This window comes from Spea bombifrons, chromosome 7 (genome assembly GCF_027358695.1).
Source record: "Spea bombifrons isolate aSpeBom1 chromosome 7, aSpeBom1.2.pri, whole genome shotgun sequence".
NCBI classification, from domain to species: domain Eukaryota; kingdom Metazoa; phylum Chordata; class Amphibia; order Anura; family Pelobatidae; genus Spea; species Spea bombifrons.
The window spans coordinates 32,839,571-32,859,076 of record NC_071093.1 but is presented as its reverse complement, the minus strand read 5'-3'; the positions used below and the strand labels follow the sequence as shown (position 1 = coordinate 32,859,076).

Below are 19,506 nucleotides of genomic sequence, written 5' to 3'. Positions count from 1 at the left end.
AGTGGCATCTCTTTGATTATGATTCATGGTCCTCAGTTTTGTCCCTACAGCGCTGCCAAAACGTGCCTGTGCTTTACAGTCACTAAGTGGGAAGATGTACATAAAAGGATGCTATTCCTAAAGGAGATCGTGGATCTTTAGTCTCATATTGACCTCTAGAATTGTTAATCTGTTTCAAATGTTGACATTTTTATATATTCTAACCTTAATGTTATGTATGTCTTTATTAAATTTACATTATTCTTGTAGGTCCACATTTTAGCATTTTAATGTGTTAAAAAAAAATGTATAAATGTGTGCTCCTAGTCATTTTGTTGAGGTTGACACAGCAACGTCTTTATACCATCTCCCCTTAGGAGAACCCAGAGGTCACCCTTCTGTAGCGCCATGATTCATTCTTCTCTGTTTCAGGGTGTTTGCTTGCAGAAACTGGTTAAATTAGGCTTTTTAATTGTGTTTATAGAGCTAAATTAATGGTATAAAGAATAGTTATGCCTCAGAAAAAGTAATGCTTGTGACCCTTAAAAGGACACCCTTGATGATTTCTCTGTACTTAACGCCAGTGAAACAAAGTTATTTTACAACCACATGGTCTTGAAAGCTTGTGTACCATATGTGTGATGTATCTCTCCTAGATCCCTTTGTAAGTGTTCATTGCTGTTTTAATCTTCCTCTCTCTGGGAAAACACATTCTGATATTTTCTGTTTGAAAGCATTTATGGTATTCAAGAGCGAGAGATCTTAGTTGACTTTCCGGAAAACCTTCAAGGAGTTCCTTTGACGTTTAAGGTTGTGGAGGATGTCTCCATTGTGATATGTACTTATTTGGCCCCTATTATTTCTCCTCATTTTACAGTTCCTTTTGTATGAATAAGAGGTCAAGAAGTAAGGATCCCTTTTCATATACTAGACCGAGGGAGGGAAGTTTTCTTATATGTATCGCGGATGATCATGGACCCTGATTAACACTGAATACTTGCTGCATTCACAGTACTAAAATACAGTTTTTGGGACGGTATAGATTAAAAATATAGCGAGGAGTAGAGGTCAACACCAGTCAAAAAATTCAATATAGCGTCTCACTCACATTACAGGTTATAACTTTGCTCAAGAGCCGAAAAACTACAATTGGTCACATGTAGTGCTAATATGACAGTATAAAAGTTAAGTCTGTCTCTTATGGGGCTTTGGCCACTTTAAGCACTCATCAATGCTCCCACCCTCCTGGTTTCTGTGCCAATTAAATCTTTACAACTCAGCAGATCTATATTAAAAGGTTAAAAATATATGATAGCTGAAAGCAGAATTGCATAGAATAACCATAGCCATTTTGGGCAGAAATTTCACACTCACACTTAAATCCACTCATTTTCATTTAGCTATAACCATATGCTTCTGAAGCCAAGATTTCTTTTGAGAAAGAACTTAGTACTGAAAATCGAGGAAACTAGAAATGCAAGTGACATAATAGAAAGGAAAAACAGAAGGAAATATTTATTTCATTTTCATTTCTTTAAAACCAAAATTTAATGTCACAACCTTATTTAAAATGGAAGTCTGTAGTCATCTGAAACATTGTGATTATAGCTGTGGTTTAAGGTCACCTGCATGGGCTGATGATGTGCCTAGCCTAGTGATTTAAAAGACGTATTCTTATCCACTAACCTTCTGACCCTAGGAGGCAATTGCTTGTGCTAAATACAAAATACTAAATACAAACATTCATACTTACAGAAGAAATATGGCAGTTTTGGGCTGCCTTCTGTGTCATGTTAACAGTCGCATGCAGTAAAATTAGGTCTAGCCAGCAGTACAGTATCTGTGGAAACGCTCAGCCGCAAAGAGCCTCAAGGTGTTTTGTAACCATCTGTAGCAACAAAACATCTCTGCAATATGCCTATACAAGGAAGGGGCAATGAAACTGTTCCCATTTGTTTACCTCTGATGCAGAATACATGTGAAACAGATTTCGTTGGGAACTATAAAGCAATCTATCTGCCCTAAACCCTAAATGGTTCAAGAATAAATATGCAGGGGTAACAAGGTATTGAAGGGGACTGGTTACCCTCCCACTGATTTCCTACATGTTATTTGGGGTCCCTGGAGTGTGCAGCGATTTTTATTTGACACACTACATGATCATTAACAATCCTGTTTAGAAAATGGTTGTCTTGCAAACAGCATGATTATCCTCCACTATCCTTGCAAGTTATACAGATTGAAAGAGCTACCCTTATACTCTTACTTAAGGACATTACATGTACATTTTGTATATGCCTTAATTCATCTGAATGAATGCTTTAAATAGGATGCCTGTCTGAGTTCATGTTCTTTGGAGAATGCCTCAGGTTCTCTTCTAGAGAAGTGCTGCCGAAATTCATCTCTGTACAGAAGTCTGGAAGAAGCAACAGAAAGTGATCATGGTGAAAGTTAGAATGAATTAATATGACAGGACCACAAAATTCATCACCACGGTTTAGTTAATGAAATCATCTATCTCTTCCAGAGGCTTTAACTATCATGAAACAATGGATCTAGTCATTAGTGGAGTGTTTATCCTCATAGATATGAATGTTTTATGGAAACTTATTTTATAAGGGTCATATAATTTGAGAAAGCTTGTAAAATATTGGAACAGGGAATTACAGGTTTAGATTGCCATCACACTGTGTTTGGAAAACAGTAGAAGACAGTCCTTTGTAGTTCAGGAGGATCTTGTTATTTTGTACCAAATTAACATCTGTGCATGATAGTGACAGTCACCAGTGCATCACAAGCATCAACAAAGATACTTAACCCCTTAATGACAAAGCCCGTACATGTACGGGCTCAAAATGCATTGTTTTCAATGGTTTTGGGACCGCCCATTGTCCTTAAGGGGTTAATAAACAGATTTTTAGCATTTCCCTCCGTTGTGGCTGACCTCTACTCATCTGTACCCTAGAGATTGTGTGAAGACATCATGTCTTGTATTTAATCAGTGTGCAACCCTGTCAGATGAACAAGTCTTCCCTGTGGTGCATGAACCTCCTTCTCCATGTCTTAGGAGTTCCCAGGACACCAGTGGAGCACCCGAAATCTTGTTTGTAGGACATCTTCTGTTAACGAATGACTTGCGTAGCAATTACCAGGCAAACACAAGTTATCTGATATCATTTTACAGGTTTATCTTTGTGTAAAGCTGGTAATTTAGCTTATATATCCAGCCAAAACTGGTCACTGATGTGCTGTGTACATGCACACTGAAATGTCACGAGACACAGAGATTGGGTTTCAAACAAGTTTCGTGTTTTGTTATTAGAAATTCACCTATAATTTTTAAGCAATGATATCAAGGTAAATCAAGGACTCTCTCAGTTGTTCTCTTCAGTATAAGTCCTTATAACACTGACAGAGAGCAGCTGCACAAGGAAACTTTACCCGCGGAGCTAGGATAGTTTGGAAAATATTTAATGGACCTGTAAGGCCCTGTGTAAGGGTGTTAAAAGAACATGGCTAGCATCATGTTACGTTTAGAACGTGTTTGAAAGGAGAATAAATGGTTCTCTTTAACCTTCTCTGCTTCCCAGCGAGCTGTTGCATCATGTTGAAGAGCTTTGCTTTCTTGATTCATGACTTGCTATACTGTATTGTAACTAAAGACTGGGACAAAAGATTGGCCCTGGCACTTTAAGAGTAGCGGCCAACAAATCACTGGCCTCTGGCAGTGCGCCACACTTTTTCAGCATACTGTGAAGTTTGCAATTTGTGGGAGATGTATCAGAAACTGCTGTCGGTGTGCCAGACTCCCAGCCCGGTCCTGGTGGGATCTTTTCTAATCACAATTATTGTTGGTAGTATCTGTGATTGTAACTGTAGCTGATTTGTTATAAATCCTAATGGGCATGTGGACACCTACTATTAGGTACTTTTATACACATCTGTAATATTTGATTTCTCTTCTTTTTTCTGTGCCTGCTTCATATCCAGTGCCTCCCCTTAAAAGCTTTCAGTGATATATTATGGTCTCTCCTTGCAGTACGTCAAAATGTATCTGCGTATAAGCTCTAACAAGGTCTTTGTTATGCTGGGTCATATCCGGTCAATGTCATATGAAACAGACCTCAGTGCTGGCCTTGGCATATTTTCCCATCCCCTATTTTTTTTCTTCTTCTAATCCACATATGTTGGTTCATAACACATCTGTCACTGCGAGCAAAGCAAACTGATAACACTTTAAATAGCTGGCAACCCAAGTGCAACTTGTAATTTGAAGTCCAGTAAATATTGCATAAGTCCTTCCATGCGCATAATCTCGAGAATGTCCTGGACACTACGTACGGAGTCTTTTAATTACAGCTTCAACATAAGACCCAATAAGCATTTTCCTTTCCTTCTCTGGCTGTGTATATGCTTAATGCTCTCTTTTGATCTCAAAAGTGCTTAGTGATGTAGTTTGCAAAAATGTTAATTGATACATTCTACTGGACCTGAAGTTCTAGCCTCAGCATGCTTTCCAAAGACTCCAAAGTTCAACCCTGGACCTTGCTGCTATGGGTAAAAACATTGGGGGCATCCAGATGTGTGCACAGCATCATACAGCTGCACACCCTACTATGCAACACTCTTCTATCCATTTAAACTTCCTTTAAATCCCTTTTGCTGTCTTATACTTGGATTGGTATTTGTGCCGGCTAAGAAAGGGATAATATTGTTTTTGCCTTGATTAAGGTCTTAGAGTTTGTTTTTTTCAACTATCACTTTAAAGTTAGGTAAGGAAATGTATTCAGCACAAGATATAGCAATAGTTTGGAATACATGGTGTATTTTATTTTGCATATGTGTTGGGGGGCTTAAAACATTATAGATAGAAAAAGCTGATTTGAATTCCTGCCATTATATAGCAATATTATTTGTGTAAACATCACACATTCTATGGCTTAGCATTTCTTGATGACATTCCGCATTGTCCTGACCTAATATTCTTTAGTCTATGAAAAATATGGATCATTTTCTGACATCCCATACTCCATTGATTAAAGCATTATGTCCTCCTAGCTTAAGGTATTGCTTAAGACTGCACAAAAGCAGATTATGAAAACCTGTAAGAATAAAAACTGCAAACTTAGCCACAAATCCATCCACTTGATTAATGGAGGGAAAGAAACATAACTCTTTGTAGAACACATAACTGCCCATTATGATAGGCTCTATATAGAATCCAGTATAGGAAATATTAGAGATGAGTTCACTTTAAGTTTTGTTCTTTACTCTGGCTTCTATTTACATTAAGAAAACAGGAGGATATCTTTGTTTGATCTTATTGTCCCGTGTATAGACATTTCTGTCAGATAATACCAGCTTGCAAGGCTTTGCTTGTGTATTCAAACTGCGTGTTAGATGACGGCTTTGATAATGAGGTGACAGCACAATGGCATATACAAAAATCCCAATTACCTGCTGCTACATTTCTTCCTAATGTCACGGAAATGGAGCTGTTCAATTCGCTTTAATAACAATGCGCTACTTAGACCATCTGTCACAAAAATGGTTAACCTTTTAGATATGCCGGTTTCTAAAAGTAAAGTTTTATCTCTGCTGGTTAGCGATTCAGTTAGATAATTATTTTATGTATTGTGCCAGACAGAATAATGGAAGGCAGAAACATTTCTTCTCAACGGATCTACTCAACCTACCTTAGCAAACCAGGTCAAGGAGTCTGATTATGTCACAGCATAAATGATAGATGATAGATCCATATACAATCTGCGGAATTTTGCCTACAGTAGCAGTCCTCCCGCAGACCAATATTTGGAACTTTTTCTGAGAGCATCCAGTTTCACCATTTCTGTAAAATTAATGGACAGTTCTATCACTGTCACAGATTTTAGCTTAATGTGAGTAAAGTTTTTTTTAGCTCTTGGATGCTGAAATAAGTGGCTGTATGTGCAGAGCCATCATCATCTAATCCCATTTTCTGAAGTTCTCCCAGGTCTCCTCCTCATCTACTCATAAAGGCTGCCTGAACCAACCAACAACAATCAAGGTCTTAACAATGAGGTAGACATTAGTTAGTAGTAGTGAGGAATAGTCTTACAGTTCACAAGCATTGGAAGTCAAGATACTGTTCCCTATACTGTACACATAATGTTTTTTCATCTGTAAGCACCATTGCAGGTAGATTTACTTGGAAACAAAGTTCAAAATGTAGGATTTTGGACAATTCTTTGTTAAGGACAAGCAGCACATAAGAAGTGTATATTGCACCATGTGCACAGGCACAATCAGCGTTACTGTGCAAGTGATTGATCATCAGCTTCTGATATGGAGAGATATGTAAACTCTATCTTGTTACCAGTTGTTGAATGCATTTGAAATTCATGACTTTCCACTTGCAATAGTGAAGTACTGTTGAAATGATCCATTTCCTTAAAATCTTAAGTGTATTTTGTGGTACTATACTAAAAAATGGCCATATACTAAAAAAGTGTGCGGTAATGAAACATTAAAAAATTAGATATTAAAATGCTTTCTTTTCTGAGAAAAATACTTCTTGCCCTGCCTCTGAATGTAGTAAAGTGAGAAGTATCCAAACCACGAAAGCTGCAGAGTGGATTCCTTTGAACTGTGCTTTTTCCAGATGCTGGGGAAAAACAGGGCTGCCGTTCACATATAGAAACTAGTTTTTCCCTCCCCAGTTGTCTTGGATTTAATGGACAGCTGAATGTTTAAGCAAATTGATTCTGTGAAGTGTTTGGATAGAGCAGTTGTCTCTGTTTCTTGTAGTGGGTGTAATCCCTGCCATATATCTGATCAGTAACGGCTTAGGTGCTGTTCCTCATAGTCTACTAAAGGTAACTTAAATGTAAATGCAGTATTGCATGCATTATTCATAGTCAAACAGTAAAGACATTCGATACCTGCTCTAAAAAGGTTTATTTTACTTATTCAATGAAAAGAAGTTTGTTTTAAATTATAGTAAGAACAGCATACTAGTAAATAGGAAGGGGCAATTTTATAGCACAATAAGTAAAGCTTACAGAGCAAAGTTGTATTAAGTGACAGGATGGGTTGCAGAAAGTAGATGTTATTTACAATGTTTTGTAGAGCGGTTATTAAGGTGGAATGCAAGTAGATATTTTTTATAGAGCATGAAAGGTCGAAGTGCATTACAGAGCTTTACCAGGAGATATTGAAAACATTAACAATAAGATTATGGAGGAAGGTCCCAGATGGCACTCCATACCGTAATAGTAAAAAAATATATATATATATTTATAAATATGTAATAACATAAATATATTTACTGGGTTTGTTATTGTACTGGTTGCGTAGTGTTCCAGGCGGAGGTGTAAGAGTTGTTGGAATACATGTACATGTGCTGTGAGCCTTTGCCAAACTTTTACACAAAATAAATACAAGTATTACATTTCACAACTGGGCATACTTTTGTTAAATGAAAGGGATGTTTAGTTTTATATAAAGGCACATACCAGCTGTTATATGCACATTAATGTACACAATAGCTAAGTGGTCCCATTAAATTTTAAAGACCCCCCCTTGCAAATGAGACCATACAGGTTGAAGAATAAATATTAAAGTACTTTAGTGTGCGTTCAGTACTAAAAATGTTCTTCAACCTTTTTATTTGTTAAATAGAGCACTCTTAATTCACAACAGTTTGGTATGGCTTTACCCTTTTAATACACGATGGATGTAAGAGTTTTTCTACTAACCCATCTGGCGCTGTATCTGCTTAAAAGTAAGCGAGATATTGCTGATAGCTGTAGTTACAGAAAAAAGTCAGACCTATAAGGACTAGAAGAGATGGGATGTGTTGTCAGGTTTGATTCTCCAGGTTCTGATGAGGCATTGCAGAGATTTGCGTAAACAGATGATCATATAAACCGAACTTACCTGTGAGTAATCCTGGCCAAGGAAACAAGCTTTTCATAGGCATAAAATGAACAAACAGCGGGCAAACAAAAGACTCTGAAATCTCTCCTGCCTTGTTCATGCAACAAAGGAAACATTTTAGTGGCATGAATAGAATATCCCAAGGCTTTATGCGCTTTTGGCAGCCAAATGCTCGTTATTTAATGAGACAGATTACAGAAAAACGATGATGTATAGGTATATTGAGTTTGCCTTTAGCCCACTGATGACGATGCAGCAAAATAGGTGTATGTGTGTATGTATGGACATATTTACAATAGTATGCGATCACTTCCTTTAAGCTGTCACCATGTGTATTGAGGACCATTGGCATCTCTTGCATTAACTGCTTTGTCTACCATTGTGCTGTCATAATTTTCTAATTACGATTATTTGTGTACCTGCTTTAAATCTTTTCATTCATATGTTTACAGTATATCATCAGTTCATTGTTCATTAGCCTAGACTAAAGTATATCCTAGCTTTTGCCAGACCAAATAAGGCTCTGTGTCCACTCCTTTCACAAAATACTGGATATTTTCCCCCATTTCTTCAATAAGGTTAACTCGTATTATACCTTTTAAGATAGTTACCGTTTCTTGTGTTTAATGCTTTATCTTGGAATTACGGTTCTGCTCTTGGTCACTGAACCACTTTGCATCTTCATCCTATCCTATTACTCTTTCTGTCATTGCTTTTATCCTGTTAATCTTGTTCCTGCAAATGTCCACTAATGCAGCAATGCAAGTTACAATTTCTCATTGAAATCATGTTTAAATATATATATATATATATCAGCCATAACATTATGACCACTTGGCTACTATCGCTTAGGTCCCCCTTTTGCCACCAAAACAGCCCTGGCCCGCTGAGGCATGGACTCCACTAGACCTCTGAAGGTGTGCTCTGGTATCTGGCACCAAGACATTAGCAGCAGATTCTTTTAAGTCCTGTAGGTTGTGAGGTGGGGCCTCCATGGATGCGTCCTGGTGCCATGTTTTCTCGAGGTAAGCTATGCACCCGGCCATCCACGTGAAAACATGATTCATCAGACCAGGCAAACTTCTTCCATTGCTCCGTGATCCAGTTTATATGCTCACATGTCCGTTGTAGGCGCTTTCAGCAGTGGACAGGAGTCAGCTTGGGTATCCGGACCGCTCTGCCCATATGCAGCAAACTGCGATGCACTGTGTGTTCTGACACCTTTCTATCAGAACCAGCATTCATTTTTTCAGCATTTTGAGCTACAAAAAGCTGTGATTTTGGATGACGACCCAGTCATCTAACCATCACAATTTGGTCCTTGTCAAAGTCGCTCAGATCCTTATGCTTGCCCATTGTTCTTCTAACACATCAACTTTAAGGACAAAACGTTCACTTGCTGACTGATGTGTCCCACCCACTGACAGGTGCTGTGATAAGATTATCAGTGTTTTTCACTTCACCTGTCAGTGGTGATAATGTTATGACTGATTGGTGTATGTGTATATATGTGTGTATGCATATAATCTTGTAAGCTTCAACTGTCTATGGGATCTACACAGAAAGCATCAACTTCATTTGAGTCCGCAATGGAGTAAGCATGACAAAAATGCAAGCATCATATTGAGTTGTAATTTAATTTAATTAATTAAAGTGTTGGACTCAATATGACTGATAGACTTAAATAACTCACCCCATGGACTCTACTACCAATGTTTAATGGCCATTTTAACTGGCTTACTCGTCAACCAACTTGGCAGCAACCTGATGAGATGCTGACGATGTCCAAATTGACCACCTGTTCAACTAAGCTCAACAGTTAATAATAAAGTTGCAGACTGAGTTGGTGTAAGTTAAGTTACTTCTGCTGATGCCTTGAAATAATGATAAAAAATAAACCAACTAATCACTATGCCAGACTGGGATTATCTGTCTCCTACCAAAGGGCTTGTTTCTCTTTATATTCGCATTTCATACTGTCACTAGCTTGACTTTATAATTTTTGCACATCTTACATGCACTTACTTGTTTTTTTATTTCTTATGTTTAATGGAGAACTTGAACAGTAACCGGAAGAGAACATTGTGATCTGGTACTGGACATAGCGCTACATGAGTGTCTTTTCTAGAAAATTGTGCTAGTTCTTGGAAAAGCTGTGGCTGATATATCTATCCGCATTAAAGATGAAGCTGTTTAAGTAAAGGGGCATCCTAGATATTTCCCACGCAGCTCCCCGCAGGCTCGACTGTTCTGCTATTGAGTTCAGCCTCTGTCACACAAGCCTCCCTCCGAGGTGGCCGCTGCCCGAGCACTTGACTTTGAGCCCACTACATACAATTGGTTCACTGAAATTTCCTGTCAGAGCTAAAAAGCGGCTCCTGCAGGGCTTTGTGTGATCAAATGAATAGAGCTGTTCTATGCTGTAAAGCTAAGTGCAGAGGTAAATTGAAATTAAAATAAGTCACTTGTTCTGAGGCAAACATTGGCAGTCTCTTCCAGCCTGTTTAAAGGCGAAAGTTGATGCCTTCAGCCATAGTGCCTAGTGATTGCCCAAAGGGCTACAGAGCCACAAGCCAACCATCCTTTAGAGAAGTGTCCATTCTTAAGTGACAGCACTGCCAAATTATTAACTGCTTGTCGGGGTAGATACATTTCTTTTACACTGTAGCATAAAACTGATCTTGTCATATTAGTCCTAGATAAGATAGTCCAGAGAAGCTATACCTTTTATTGCACCAACACCATTCATAATGCAAGTAGTAGTCGCATTTCAAGTCAGCTTTCAAGACCTCAGCAATATGATCGTTATATTGGAAAAAGGGACTTATCGGGTCTTGAAAGTCCACTAAAAAGTATCACTAAAGTCTGTGGACTGCATAGCGTAACATCCATTTGTCAAAATTCTGTGTGAAGGTAACTTGATAGCTTTTTAGCTTTGCGTACCATTACCATCTTTTTTATAAGATTAAAATAAACAAATCACTGTTGCTGGGGGCAACCATTTTTCATTCCCTGCAGACTACAGATGACGTTGGTTGGCAAATAGGGATCCAAGTAGCTATAATAAACCTCCGGGTTATAAATCACTTACAAGAAATCCTCGTCAAGGATTAATAGGTGGTATATTTATAACCTGCATTTAGGCAACATTAGCAGTAGCTTACTATACTTGTTTGCCGGAACATCAGCCAAACGGTTCTTATATTCTAACCAAAAATGGTTAGAATGGTACCATTTTTATGGAAATTAACCTGAAATTCCGACTTTTTAAGGCAGTCCATATTAGAGGGAGGGTGATTTGCTGTCCTAAATGTATAACCCCTAAATCATCCATAAGTCACTTTTGTTTTACCTTCTGCGTACATTTTAGTTGTCTTGTTTTTTCTTCCTTTTATAAGAGAATAAGACGTTATATAACCTTGAATGAAACTAATATTAAGTCCTATTTAATGCCATGAGAAATTCAGTATAGATGTGTGCCAGTGAGATACTAGAAAAGAACGTAGGGAAGAAAAGGAATGGAAAAGATAAACTGCTGAATTCACCAAAGAGGTCCATTCCCAATGCCCCTAAAAGAGTGGATAAAGATATAAACAGATGATAGGGCTGTGAAAAGTTTCAGGCAAAGAGGCTGGAATTAAATTTCTATAAATTACCATTTTAATAAAGTAAGCAGATACAACAATACATAAAATGTAATGTTGACATTCTGTATGATTAAAAAAGGATTTTTAATCATACTGAATGTCAATATTACATTTTATGTATTGTTTTATCTTATATTAAAACTGTAATTTATAAAAATGTCATTCCAATCTTTTTCTATTTAATGCCATCCCTGTAAAAGCTTAGACTAACAAACCCCACAACAGCTAATCTGCAGCATTAGCATTGTTTCTATGTTAAAAGGGTCACTTAAATTGTTCCCCTTTGTGAATTGTGTAATTTATTATGCTTACAAAAAAAAAAGACAACTTTTTTTGTGTAAATACTTTCCCCTGTTCCTCATTAGGTAGCTGTGGACATGTCCATGATATTAGGAATACTCATTATCTGTGCAAGAAGAGCTCATTGCTGTTCTTTCACATGTATTGCATACTATTTGTAACACCAGGTTGTTCTAGAATATTTTTATCCAGTTGTACCTCAGACGCTCACATTTTTATAATGCCGTGATCATGTGTGGTGCACCATATTTTCTGTTGTTACACCATTAATTAATTGTATCTCATTTATTTGATGGTGCTGGGGAGCTGAAGTTGATTGTTCTAGGCTCTATACCAGAAATTGGAGGTATTACAAGAACATTATGGTTCCATGTGTTCCCCCGCTCACCATTATTCAGTTTTTTGTTTTTTTACTGCAAGAATATTCAAAACTGTACATGATGGTCGTGACAGGTTTACAGCATCCTTTTTTGCTTGTTCTGTATTAGAACAAAGCAAGTCTTTATCTGTGGCAGACACCTGTGTGTGTGTTGAGTAAGGCCTCTTCGGTTTGAGAAGCATTGGTGCATCTGGAATGATTGTGTTAGCCTCTAACTCTCCAAGCATAACACTTTTAATGCATCCTCATTATTCTAGTAAAGCCACTCTATGTATAACATGAACACAAAGAACTGCAGTTACTTCAACCAAAGCGTATTGTTGAATTCAAAGTCTTGGCATGACATTGTGCTGAATATAGGGAGAATGTGCATTTGTTTGCAGTGGGCTCTACAAAATACCCATCTACTCTGTGCAGTGCTGAAGTACTTTAATGCTAGCTATGTGGTTCCTGTAGGACCCCCGATGTGCATTTGCCCCTTTACCAACCCCCAGCTCAATGCCGCGCAGGAGATGTGTGCCTCCGAAAACAATTCTGCACACGTGATATACTTACCTCCAATTCTGCCTCTGGGAATGCAGACCCTTCCGTTTTTATGTGACATAATACAGAGGAAAATTCAAACAGTGATTCGTCTTTGCTTAATTCCTTCACATTAGCACATTGGAAACTGTGCTAAGGTGAAGGAATTAAGCAGAGATGAATCACTGTTTGAATTTTCCTCTGAAAATTCCAAAAAAAAGAATACTAAATGGAACGTTGAATCTAAGATCATACTGTTAACAGCGCTGTTGCATTTGGATAAAGTATAATTTGTAGTAAATTCGGTAATTTTACAAATAGACAACATATTAATTTTATGATATATTTGAAAAAGTATGAGGCTTACACTCAGGCGACTAATCCATATATAAACAAGATATATAACAAAAACGGCTAAAGAAAGACCATAAAGTGCAAGTTAGTACAACAGAATGAGAAGAAAATGGTAACCACACAAAGTCAAATGCCAAACCCCTTATCTCCAATCAAATCATGTGGTTCTAGATACATGGTGAGATCTCTTCCTCTTTCCTCTTGTTTTTATATTTGTTATTTCTTCATTATTACATTCTGTTTATTTTCCTGTTTACTTCAAAACTTTCCATTAACTGGCATCACTGATAAGTCATCCATCATATGCATTATTCATCTTGAATAAGCAACTGTAATACTTAACATTCTGCTTTCTACACTATGGCATGTTTAAAAGAGTGCTCATTCCTTTCAGGTCATGTTCGTATAGTTTGTTTTTATGTAAAAGCACATTTGCCGGTGAAGTAGAGCTTGGTACAGAGAGAACTTACTCTAGACCTTGCTTCCATTTACTGCATTCTATCTGATTTGCTGATCAAAGCCGCTAGCTCCTAGAGTCCCCCCTCAAGATTTAAAGCTGAAAGCAGCTCTTTTAGCTTTATGTGTGCTCTTCAAAGACCTACAATTGTATTAATGTCTTTAATACACAGTGTGTCGTACCAGACAATTGTCTAAAAAGGATATAAGAGTAGGAAAGTATACTCTGTGTTCACATTTGAATGGTAGATTCTATTATCTATAGAGAATAGCATAAAAAGGTTAAGTAGAGTCCCATTCAATGGATTTGAGATCTCTGTCCCACCGTCAATTATTTTCATCCCTGACAAGGGAAGAAAGGTGGTCTGAGCCTAACTAGCCATGTAGATCACTGGGCAATTGTTTAGGGGATCAGTGGGCTGTACATGGATTGTATGTTGCATCATACACACCAAGCACTCCACACACGCACTTTCATTGAAATATCTAGACAGCCATGGCTAGTTTGAGGATACTTGACCTCATTAAATTGTAATTCTTTAGAAAGAATTCCCACCTCCCCAGACCAGACTAGTATGTCATAATGCGTATGTTTGCAGTAAAGAGAAACTGAATATATCTTATGTCATAGTGTTTTGAACCTTCATATTGGTTTGTAGGTTAGTACAGAACACACTGTAAATAGTTTACAAACAACCACTCTATCTTCTGTACAGCCATTGATTTGCAAGCATTCCACTTCTTAACGTAATCATATTTTTATATGAGTAATATACACTGCGCCCAGTAAAATGAAAAACCTGCAGCACCACATCCTCTGGTGTCACACTACTACAAAAAAAGGAGCAATATAACAGTTGGGGGGTGCTCTGTAACCACACAAAATAAAATACAGAAACTTATCTCCAGGGGCGCAACTAGAAACCTCAGGGCCCCGGTGCGAGAATCTGTTAAGGGCCCCCCCACCCCCAACCCATCTATCCCTTTCTCACGATCTACCCTCTCCCCCCTTCTCACGATCTACCCACTCCCTCCCTACCCCCCCTTCTCACGATCTACCCACTCCCTCCCTACCCCCCCTTCTCACGATCTACCCACTCCCTCCCTACCCCCCTTCTCACGATCTACCCACTCCCTCCCTACCCCCCTTCTCACGATCTACCCACTCCCTCCCTACCCCCCTTCTCACGATCTACCCACTCCCTCCCTACCCCCCCTTCTCATGATCTACCCACTCCCTCCCTACCCCCCTTCTCACGATCTACCCACTCCCTCCCTACCCCCCCTTCTCACGATCTACCCACTCCCTCCCTACCCCCCCCTTTGTAGGTCACTTACCGTCAACTGCTGTGTTGGGAGCGTGAGGCGTTTGTCTCGGGTGCCAGCGGGTGACGTCATATGCCGGCGCTCAGCGTGAAGCGCCGGCACCCAAGACAAACGCCTCACGCTTCCAACACTGCACCCTGGGCAGCGTTGAGGCAGGCAGCGACAGCGGCGACGGCGGCAGCAGCGACAACGGCGTCAGTCAGGGGGTCCCAAGAGTTGCCGAGCAGTCGTTTTCAGCAACCGCTCGGCACCCCTTGGGCCCCCCTGACTGGCAGAACTCCAGGGCCCGGTCGCAGTCGCGACCCCGGTAGTTCCGCCACTGCTTATCTCATAATTCCAAGTTGATACATGGAGTAGGGGCATTCAGCATATGTAAAAGAACGGAGCAAATAGAAACATAATAGTGTTATATGTATATAAAAATGAGGTTAAAATAACCCACTTGCAAACAATCCACTGCTCTTTATAATGTGCGTTCACCTGATAGGTCAAATAGATCAATTATCCAGGTTATATACAGTAAAGCAGAAAATGCAGCAATATAGGTAAGTGATATAAGATTTATTTCAACAAATATAAAAGTATCTACATCAACATAAGTAACACTGATCACCACATAGTCCAGTCCTTACTATAACCACCTCCATTAAAGAGCTACCGAAATAAAGGCTGTCCAGTGGATATCCAAAATGAATACAAAAGTAAAAGTCACCAGTCTCCTGTTCTCTTTCTCACAATGCGTTTCGCTCTAATTTTACATTTGGGACTTCCTCATGGTTTGTCACAGTCACAAGTGAGTGGCCACTTGGCAGTGGCTCATATTACGCTATATTGTGTTTCTATTTTTCTCTTTTCTTTTACATATGCTGAATGCCTACTCCCTGTATCATCTTGGAATTATGAGAGAAATGTATATTTTGGTGATAAAATCATATGCATAATGTTTCAAAGTGAAATAGGTAGGAAGTTGCTGCTTCACTTTAGCCTGCTAGATGAAACCCACTGAGATTAAGTGTAGCAGGATAAGGCAGGTGTTATGTGTCTGTTGGTCAGTGTCAGGGTATTTGTTACAGCTGAGTTTGGATGAATCACTGACCAAACAATTTATTTTCGACAACATTTACAGATTGTCACTAACTAAAATTCTCAAGACAGTCCTGTAATTGTTGAGTGGAATAGCGACTTCATGTAAACCAGAAGAAAAGCATTGTTAAATAATGTTTCTGGGGCTGTGCTGTTCTTTTTATTCTTTTATTATCATTAAAAAGATAACTAAGCAGGTATATATATGCCCCTATATGCCACTCTGCCCCCCAGATATGCCTTATACCCCCTATATGCCACTCTGCCTCCCTAATATGCCTTATACCCCCTAAATGCTACTCTGCCCCCCAGGTATGGCTTATTCCCCCTATTTGCCAATCACCCCCCTATATTAGCCCCCCTGTCCGGCTTACTGATGCATATGTAGACTTGTCTCCCTTGCTCCAGAATACCTGGTGTCAAGCGGGGGAAGCTGGTGGACATCTGCATGCAACCTCCGCTGCTACCTGACATGTCCGCCGGGGCTTCTATGACTGGTCATGCCACACCGGTGCTCCTTCATAGAAGCCCCGGCAGAAGTGTTGAGTAGCAGCGGACTCTGAAAAAACCTTGTCTTATAATAAAGCAAATACGGTATGTCTTTTATTTCTGCACCTAGAATCACTAATTGCTTTCAGTGTTAAGAAAAGGTACCAAGCAGATATTTCTGTTAACATGCCAAGTCAGAAAGCACAGTGGTTGTTGGTCCTTGGGTCTTGTTTCAGGTAGGATTTTCTTTTTCATAATAAAGTTAGTTATGTAATGCATTCAGTTTGCTACAACCTACCATCCTATAGCAAAATAAAGAGCTTTGTAATATTCGTTGTTTCTTTTTCTAGTTAAAGGGGCCTGTCACTCAACCTGTAACAGCGCTGTTTAAGTCTATAATGTGTACCTTGTCTTATGTTGTCATAACTGTTGTACGTAGGGGTTAGTCTACTGTCACTGTTGCCTAGGAGCCACTCCCCCAGTTGTGTTTTGTATCTGTATATATACGCATAAAATATATACACGCACATACAATATAATTGTTTACTCCTCTTGCTTTTTTCATAAAAAATTATACACGTCAGTTGTACTTATTTTATTTTCACTCACTTCCATATTTTATTTTTGTTTCGGTGTGTTTTTTCTGTACAGAAAGGGGTAAATATTCCTGGTAATGTATTAGAGATACAGTTGTGTGAAAAAAAATGTACACCCTCTTTGAATTTTACGGTTTTACATATAAGGGCATAATAACAATCATCTGTTCCTTAGCAGGTCTAAAAATTAGGTAAATACAACCTCAGATGAACAACAATATAGTGTGTCATGATTTATTCAACAAAAGTAAAGCCAAAATGGAGAAACCATGTGTGAAAAACTAAGTACATCTTTTGTTTCAACAATAAGAAGTAATTCTTTTCTGTATGAGCTGATCAGTCTCTAACATCATTTTGGAGAAATTTAGGCCCGCTCTTTACAAAGTTGCTTCAATTCATTGAGGTTTGCGCGCATTTGTTTATGCACAGCTGTCTTAGGCTCCTGATGCAACATTTCAATTGGTTGAGGTCTGGACCTTGACTGAGCCATTGTGATTATTTTCTTTTTCAGCCGTTCAGTTGTAGATTTGTTGATGTGTTTGGAATCATTCTCCTGTTAGATGACCCAATTTCAGCCGAATTTTAGCTGTTGGACAGATGGCCTCACATTTGACTCTAGAATACTTTGGTATACATAGGAGTTCATGGTCCACTCAATGACTGCAAGGTTCCCAGGTCCTGTGCCTGCAAAACAAGACCAATTCATCACCCCTCCGCCATGGTGCTAAACAGTTGGTATAAGGTGTTTGTGCTGATATGCTATGTTTAGTTCTTGCCAGATATGGCGCTGTGCGTTATGGCAAAACATCATCTTGGTCTCGTCTGTCCAAAGGACATTGTTCCAAAAGTCTTGTGGTTCATTCAGTTGCAATTTTGCAAACCTAAGCCATGTTGCCATGTTCTTCTTAGATAGAATAGGCTTTCTCCCTTCCGAACAAACCATACTTGTTCAGTTTTTTTTTTATAATTATTATTATTATTATTGTACAGTCATGAACACTTAACATGCTAACTGAGGCCTGTAGAATCTGAGATGCAACTCTCTGAGCATTGTACGCTGTGACCTTGTGATGAATTTGCGGGACGTCCACTCCTGTGAAAAAATTGCAGTAGTTGGTAATTATGGAATGCTCTAAAGCATCAAAGTAAAGAGAGACTCTTTGTTGCCGTTTTGTGTTATTATTCCAGTTCACTGATATACTGTATATGATACTTGAAAAAGAAGCTCCAAAAGGTAATGTCAATTTGGGCATATTTCGCAGTTGACAGTCTCCTCTTACATTGGTATATGTGTGCAGGGCATATTCGTATGCAGGGCATTTTATCAAATATACTAACGGCCACATCTTAAAATTAAATCTACTTAATTGTGTTGAAAGAAAGGCTTGCTGCAGAATAGTTCATTGATCTACCGTTGTAAACAGCAAAATGCAATTAGCGCGGTGACATGTAGAAAAACATCCTCCGCTGCATCACACCTCAGCTTTTGGCCGATATATCCCCAAATTCTCTGTGCTGTATCTGGTAGCTGCTGTGTGTATGTGTGTGTATATATATATATATATATATATATATATATATTGTGTATGTATCTGTGTGTGTAAGTAAATATTTATTTTTATTCAATGTAGCATACAGAAAATGAAAACCCCCTACTTGCAAGTCCTGGCTTGCTACTGTTCATTACAAAATATATATATATATATAACTTCAATATCTGTAAATTTGAATCAAGCAATTTGTATATTCTTATTTGAATGATATTGTTTGATTTGTGAAATATACATATATATAGATATATATAATATATACAAAGATCTAAAGGAATTTTGAGGAGCCGGTGTTAATTTCCCTGAGGCATGTCCTATGTGATTTTCATTGACTAATTGAGCTGGATTCATTTCCATTTTCAATCATTATTGATGAATCGTGTGATGTCAGAAGATTTTTATCACATCCTTGCAAAGTGTCCCTACTATCAGCATTCAGCGGAGCTTTTTTATATTTAATTCCATGTCCGTTTCACTTCCATTTTCAAACATGCATTTTCAGTATTTCAAGAGCATAATCTGTTCTCAGGTGCCAGTGATTAATAGATATGCAAACGGCAGTTTCTCGCTAAAAAAGTAATCATTTGGGTTAATCATATCAATACCTTTCAAACCCTCTGTGGCTTTTCTCTGTCTTTTAATTATTTGGAAGATGAACAATTAATGACCTGTGGAAACCTCCATCTAGTGCATCTGTTGGCAGCGTCCTGACACGTCTCTCAATCATTCCTGCTTGTGATCCATAGAGCGTGATTTGAAGCCATTCATAGATTGTCGGTTATTTTGTCATTTCTTCTATAAACCCATGAATCAGACCAGAGCATTTCCTTTATAGTCTCTAGTGCTTTTGTCTTTCACGCCAACATAACCTGGTCTTATTGGGTCACTCAAGCACAATTCAAGGCATG

At 38.5% G+C, this 19,506-nt stretch overlaps 1 protein-coding gene across 2 annotated transcripts in view; it reads left to right on the top strand.

Moving 5' to 3' along the window:
• UBE2F (ubiquitin conjugating enzyme E2 F (putative)) overlaps nt 1-19,506 on the top strand; it is an 81,994-nt gene that overhangs the window by 54,632 nt on the left and 7,856 nt on the right. The gene's annotated exons all lie outside the window — the stretch shown is intronic.